We start from the raw sequence: 7,500 nt of genomic DNA, 5'->3' as shown, positions 1-7,500 counted from the left end.
GATCGCAAAGAGCCGCAATACTAGTTTTTCAATAGATATTTTGCACTGTACCAATAATTTTCATTGCTTTTAACCGAGAGTTTCGATAAATACTCTGATTACAGATATCTATACTGTTATCACGATTCTAGCTAATAGTTTTCGAGAACAATTACGTAACAAACCAGGCTAATTTAATATGTTGGCAATTATTCACTAGAAATTTCATAGAAATCAAATCGTGGGGCGTCGGTTTTCATCAATTGGTATCAACACTTATTGTGGAGTGGGATATCCAATCGCATCAACACTTTTCCGTGAAATTCCAACATAGCGTTATTAACTCCACTGTAGAGTGTTGTACAAGCGCACGTTAAACCAATCTATTTTCAGCTTGCTTCAAGCTTTAATTTGTTCGGAATGTAATGAAACCAATATGGATGGTTTATTTTGGAACATATTTCACTCTATTTTTGAGTGCGATTTTCGGATATGCAACTGAAAAATAATGGAAAATTTATACCAGCACCTTTTTAACCCGAATTAGAATTTTACCAACCTTGCTTGTCACGGCGATGTGTTTAGTGTAGATTAAAGTTGGTGTTTCGGTGAACGATAATAAATCACAAGAGGAGCATACTGTTTCGAAAAATATGAGCTTGGAAGGATAAGGGATAAATTCCAAAAAGGGGGTAGATGAAAATAGATTTCGCATGGATGACTTACGCCAGAGAGATGACATTCAATTATTAAGCATTTGAAAGAAACAGAAACAGCATTTCACGCATTTTCTCGTAAAGGTACTGTTACACTGGTTCGCCAATCATGTTCATATATTGCTGCAAAATAGTAAATTTGGAAAATTGGACAATCAGAAATATACCAGAAAGATGTAGGTAAAGAAGAATTGTGTTTGAAATAAACGATACTTTGGGGTTTCGACTTTCCATCGATATGAAAAATGAAAGAATTTGATTGCGGTATTGAAATTACAATCCACTTTAAAATTTATCTTCTTTTGTACTTTTTTCCTTTTCATGTTTTGGACTTTTTAAGTATGAACAACACTTCCGAACAAATCACTAGCCAAAGAATTCTGTTCATTCGAGTAAAATTGCAAAGACGTTGGATAATTCGCTTCCGATGATCTACTCGATATTAAAGACCGATCCTCCGATAGTTCAACTGCAGGAGTTCACAGTAGCAGGCATTCAATTGCCAATCCAACCGCTCGTTGAATGAGTAATGACTGCACTCTGACGGACCTTGTAGTCATTCCCCTCCCCCCCTCCTCTCCCTTTGACTCCTTAAACATTGAACTGGAAACTTCCAGGCGTTCTCTCGAGCTGAGCTATGAGGCTGGAAGATCGATTGGCAAGAGGCGAATGTCGCATGCCGCTGGCTAACATCAAACATTCAACAAAAGTGGCCAATCGCCAACGATATGATGGTACAATGATTCCTCCGAAGCCAAAGAGACTCGACATGCAAACGGGAGAGGGAGGGTCAGGGCAGTAGAGTAAATAATCCATCCCGGTAACGCTACCCCCGGGGGGTGGCCCTATGATCCTCGTCTGCTCCTCGTCTGATCCCATTGCTCTTTGGTTGCTATTTCAGTGCCGCTTGTTACCCACCCCGGGCCTCGTTTGGCCTCTTGGGAAGCCAATTTATTTTTCTTAACTTCGCCTCCACCACCCACCCCCCGGGGGACCACTACCTTTCGTGACCTTCAACCCCTTTCATGTGCTTCCTTGTTCTTCCGTTAGTTCCATCAGTAGGGGGCGGGTTACTTAGCCGGCCGACCCGGGAGCTTGTCTGAAATAACAAAACACAGCTGAGACCATCGGTGTGGCGCGGGTGTCCAAGTGGAACCCGGGGGGATGGAAATCGAAAAAAGGGTATTTTCGGTCAGACAAAAACAGCATCCCAGCGAGAGTGGTGTGGTGGTGGTGGTGGTGGTAGTGACCCGGTGTGTATTGATGTGTCCTTGCGAAAACGAAATGTCAAAAGCCCATCAAGCTGGGCCCTGGGTGTGCATGCGTGTGTGTTCCAGTTCCATTTGTCCTTCAGTCTCCATCCCCTGTGTTCCCTTCCACTCTCTCTCTCGCTCCGGCTCCTACTCAGCAATGCATTCCAGTACATTCATTCCACAAAAGCTGCTTTGTGCACCACTCCTCCGGGTGTCCTCTTGGTTGCCTCTGTTAAGGATTTCCAATCCTTGGTCCTTCGGTTCCGTTTTCTTGTAAGAACCACCTCCCCTCAATTCCCCTCTGTGTTGTCGGAACGATCGAAGCGAAGATGTCTTCATCGCATCAATACACAACTGTTATCATTATTTCCATCATCCTCCGCCCACACACCACACGTACCACCATGCCAACCAACCCCCTTATTGCCTTGTTGCTGGGGCTAGGGGGACGAGGGCAGCCAAATCGGCTTTCGGGCACATCTCTTGTGCCGTCCGTCTTTTGGCAGCCAAACCAAGGGATTCGAGTTTTTTTTCTTCTTCTGTCCCTCCCTCTCAGCCAGGCAAAGGGCCATCGAGGGCCATGTGCCCTTTTGGACACAGGAACCCCCCGCCCGGGCGGACCCTTCGATCCTTTTGAGCTTTATTCATTGCATGCAAAGGAGGTAGCGGTGGTCGGTGGGTCGAAGGACAAAATCTGGTGGCAGATGGAATCTGGTGGGCGAACAGGCGAGAGCCCCAAACCCGATTGAAGGCGTATTGAAAGGCTTGATTTGTTCCCGAAATCCCCATAAACATTCGCGTCCGAGAAGGGGATGATGCTAAGGGATGCGCAACCCTTGGTGAGGACAGAGGACATCATCATCATCATCATCCATCGGCTTGCAGTGCGGAGACTTCGTCTTCGGTTTTCCTCTTTGTTCTGTCCCCCGGGGAGGGAGCGTGAAGGGTGCACCCCGGTCCAGACCTACCCCTCATCGTCATCCGCAATGGTGTGATGTTTCGTTCCGGGGAACTGAGTTTTTGGGTTTTTTGTTGCCGGTTCGGATGCCGGATTCCTACAGGTGCATGGGGAGAGTTGGAGCTGCAAAGGCGGTGATGGTGGCCCTTCGACCTAACTGCCGGCCCCAACTGTTCGGTCAACCGTACCTCAAACATAGGGGTGGCGCTGAGTGACATTGGCAATATGTCAAGTATCGATTGTCCGCCATCGCGCTCATCGATTCCCGGTCGGTGCCGATTGCAGGAAGGTTGCTGCGTGCTGGTTGGCGTTGGTGTTTGATATCTTTTACACATCTTCCAGGGGGATGCTGCCCCTCATTTCAACCCCCTCTTTTTCGAGTGCTGGAACCAACCAACCGATGGAACATCCAGAAGAGGACATAAACGGGGGGCGTTTACGGGCTACAATTGATGCCCGGTGAGGTTTTAACGAATGCCCACGCACGCACACTCGCAGGGGAAGAGGACAGATACAGCACAGGGGTACAGCGGGTGCAGGCAACGGATCTCATGCGGCGATGCGACAACATCAGGAGAAGCATATCGATGGCGAACGGATATTGGCTCGACGCCCGATGGGATCGGCCATCCTGGGGAAGAAGAACCCCTCTCTCTCTCTCTTTCCTTCCCTCTCGTCTCGTATCGAAGGGTTTCTCGTTGTTTGTTTATTATTGTCATAATCAATAAAACATATCCTTCCGGTTCCCGGTTCCGATTCCGGTTGCGAGATAAAATATGGTCTAACGCCGGGACCGGTATCCGGTGATGTTATTGAGTTTTTGCGGGGCCACATCTTCCGTGTGGCCGCGATGGCGACGTAGACGACGTAGACGACGACGACGACGACACACCCCGGACATCGTCTTCCGGTTGAAAACACACAGGCACACACTCGTTGATGACGATGTGTTTGCTCTTTCCATTCTCGTTCCCGTTTTCTATGGGGGGGTCAGTTAAGGGGTTGAACTACCCTCTGGACCTTCCCTGGCACCACAGATCCTTGCGACGGTCCCACGGTTGACGAGGGATATAAATATTTAAAATGGAGCAAGATTGTTCAACTGCCCCAGTGGTTTCGGTTGCTTGTGTTTTGTTTTTTTTTTCCTTTTAGAGATGATCCTTAGGCCAAGGCAAGAAAAGAGAGGTCTTCCTTTGGGTGAGTGATGGGGATGGTCTAGTGTATCGGCTATCGATGACGATCTGGTCCTTCACCATCGAGAGAGACCGATTTCTCTCTTTCTCTGAGGTTCGGTTTCGGATAAACGGAGGTTCTTGTTCTTGAAATGCTTTGCGTCTTCAGCCCAGGAATTAGGCCCTGAAAAGGGGGAGCCTCTTTTTTGAGGAAGGCATTCGTCCACCCTCTCTCCCTTTCCCACGAGGCAGTGTCCCATGTTTATTTAGATATAAAATGAACAAGGCATGAAATGTATTTCTCACCGACCCCTGGTCATCCGAACCGTGGGGCTTACTGGCGATCCTCGTCCGTGCCATTTTTTTTTTCCACGACCAATCATGAGGTTGTCATCGTTTCGCCCTTCTTTTTCCCTCGCGCCCCACGTTTCTGATTGGTTCTAGATTTGGACGATTATTCGAACGAAAAGCACCAACATGAAAATCCTTCAAAGAACAAGTTTTGGGTGGCCATCGCCTAAGCACACCAAGGGCATCCCCATCCTTGGCTGTTGTTGTTGTTGTTGGTGACCGGTCTCGCCCGGTGCCGATCGGCCATCGAGATGGAGATGGAGAAATAAAATCGTTTTGAGGATTTCCCTCTTTTCGTTTCGTCCGCGCGTTACATCGTTTTGCATTTTCCGGGCTGGGGAAGCTTTTCTTCGGGCCGGGTGGAGGAGGCTTCTGCTTCGTCGAATCGGTTCCGTTGGTGTCCGTCGTTCGATACGACTTAATCAAACAAAGAAATTCGCCGGACGACCCCGGTGGCCACCGAACGGGCGCGCGGGGGCTTGTGGACGGCCACGGGAATCCGGAATGGAGTGCTGGGTGTTCCGGTTAGGTGCGCGCGAACGACGACGATCCGACGAGACCGGAATCCGCAAGCATGCGATGGTGACGCCTGGGAAGGCAGAATAGGGAAGGAAAAAAAAGGTAAAGGAAACGAGAAGATTGTTTGTCGAAAATACAAATGGCGGAACAATGGTGTTGAAGCCTAACGGCTGTGTACCCGCCGGCCGGCTGGGGAGGTGGAAATCCATAATTTTCTATTTCAACAGCGGGACCTCGCCGCGAGTAGCCGATGCTGGGGTGCGGTGTGGTGCGTCCTGGTAATCTTGTCCTGACAGCTTGTAGTAATTTGTTGACTATTCAAACAAGAGCATTCGAACGTTTTGTGCGTTCAACGGGGCCAGCAGCAGCGAGCACGGTTCGCGGTTCGCTTTGCACGCCAAGGGATAACGGGCGGTGGTTGGGGTTCCACGGAAGGGGGCCAAGTGGGACTCGTGCGTCGATGATGGTGCTCAAATTTGACAAGTGTTTTGCTTTGCGCGCAGTATAGGCGCAGTTGTCGGTTGCGATTGAGGGGACGATTGAGGAATGCGCGTGTGAACGCCGGTTCGTTCGCCTTCCAGCAAGCGCCCGATGGGTCCCGATGGATTTTCAAACGGCAAGCAACAGTCTTTGCTTTGGGGATAAGGAATTCATTTTTGTTTTTCATTGCCGGCATAAATTCATCGGCAGTCATGAACAGGAGAATGTTGTTTTGATCGAATCGTTGTTATCATTGCTCGAATTGTTCAAAATAACAGGTTTTGTGGAAGGGGGTTTTTCGTTGCATTTGTTCGTTGGAATCAATCAGCTTTTCGGCAATCCATTTCTCTTGAGGATCCGATGTAAAAAAAAAACACTTACTTGGAGCTCTATCTGAAAAACATGAGGGTCTGGTTTAATGGAAAGTCCGTTTTTCTTTGGAAAACCCCTTGGAAAAATGAAAATGTGTTTTTATTTCATATCGTCCTTGAGTCAACCAGTGTATTAATTCATTGGATCGTTCAATCTGCTTTAAAGTACTACGGTAGCGTGTCAGAGTCCTGTTACTGCAACTGTATTATAAACGAACAATGGTTAGTATAACAAGCTACTGAGGAATTTCGAAGAGGAATACTTGCAATGAAATGTGATATTTTAATGCAATTTATTGGGAAATTAAATATTAAATAAATTTCTTTTGTTTGGAAAAATACTTCATCGTGAGATCATAATTCTTAGACGAAGAAGAACATCTCGACTCTTAGATCAATATCGCCGAACGGAATAACATCACATTGTGGTAACTTCACCGTTGGAAGGGTAACACCCTCCAACTAATTTATATTATTTGAATTAACGAAAAGGACAGAGACGAGGTTTTTGTAAAAGCAAGGAAAAGTTTTAGAACAAAATCATTGTTGATTTTGATTGGTACAAATCTATTTTTATACAAAAGGAGTAGAGCGGCAAACAATCATTACTTCTTTGGAGCCTATTAAGGTCTCTGGAGCCTATTCTTTATTTGAAGGCGCGTTAAACATGCTTAAAAAAGTAATTTAATGATCGCGCTTTAGGACTAATTCTGGGTAGTGTTGGCGTTATTCTGTGAAAAAAATTTACATCCTCAATGAACCTACGCAAAATCGAAAATACTGAGATTCACTCAGAACCACCTACACCTATGGCTTTTACAGTCTCCTACACTTTTTTACTCTAGCACGAACATTATCATCAACAGTCTCCAGTCCATCGCGCATCTGTTGTTGTAACAAGATTTGTTACTAAAAGGAAAGTTACAGTTGCTCACCGACAGTTGGTATCTCTTGGCATCAAGTTTATCGTTAGTTTAATGGCTTGTTTTTTCCTTGCATTTAATTCACGATTCAAGAGAACGTCTGCTGTCAATGAACGTACTCGACACAGCCAAGATAGGAATTTCCTAGCAACTCGTTGTAGCGAAGAACAATGTTCCTTGTTAAGAGGCGGGAAAAGTCAAAAGTTCAACGACTTATTGGTTCCCCCCTCTTCTTACAGATTGCACTAGAACACTAGAATGGCTCTCGAAACATACTTCTAAGAACTGAAAGGATTAACAACCCAAAATGCAGATGCATCTGGGCGGCAACATAAGTTCATCAACACGATGCACTACAGCGGCATCCAATGGCTGTTTGTTGGTTGTTTGTTGAAACAATTATTTTAATTATCTCGCCACCCCCGTTCTACCCCAGTATAAAAGAAGGACAAAAGAAGACAAAAGTGTTGAAACTGTATTCGACAGCAGCAGCCCCCCCTCTTGAAACTCTTTGCCTGATTATTGCTTATTTCGGTTGATGAATTCTGATGGATCGTCGAAGCGATGTTTTTGACGACGACGACGATGAGGGGCAACTTTTTGATCCTATCGAGCGGGAACATAATTCTCTCTAACTTCCTTCTCTAACGATCTCCCCTCAACCCGCCCAACGGGTGACGATGGATGTTGATGATGTTTTGCCAGAATCACTCTGCGACGCAAACCCATTTCCATCTAATGACATTTTGCTGTTCCGTGTCGTCGTTGTCGTCCCTGT

The 7,500-nt window shown here is 46.4% G+C and overlaps 2 protein-coding genes across 2 annotated transcripts in view; both read right to left on the bottom strand.

Moving 5' to 3' along the window:
• The window catches only part of LOC126573125 (protein hedgehog), a 206,355-nt gene that overhangs the window by 86,366 nt on the left and 112,489 nt on the right, over positions 1–7,500 (bottom strand). The gene's annotated exons all lie outside the window — the stretch shown is intronic.
• The window catches only part of LOC126573143 (uncharacterized), a 197,868-nt gene that overhangs the window by 189,448 nt on the left and 920 nt on the right, over positions 1–7,500 (bottom strand). The gene's annotated exons all lie outside the window — the stretch shown is intronic.

This window comes from Anopheles aquasalis, chromosome 2 (genome assembly GCF_943734665.1).
Source record: "Anopheles aquasalis chromosome 2, idAnoAquaMG_Q_19, whole genome shotgun sequence".
Taxonomy (NCBI): domain Eukaryota; kingdom Metazoa; phylum Arthropoda; class Insecta; order Diptera; family Culicidae; genus Anopheles; species Anopheles aquasalis.
Note: the sequence above shows the minus strand (reverse complement) of the source record. Positions and strands in the feature narration are given on the sequence as shown.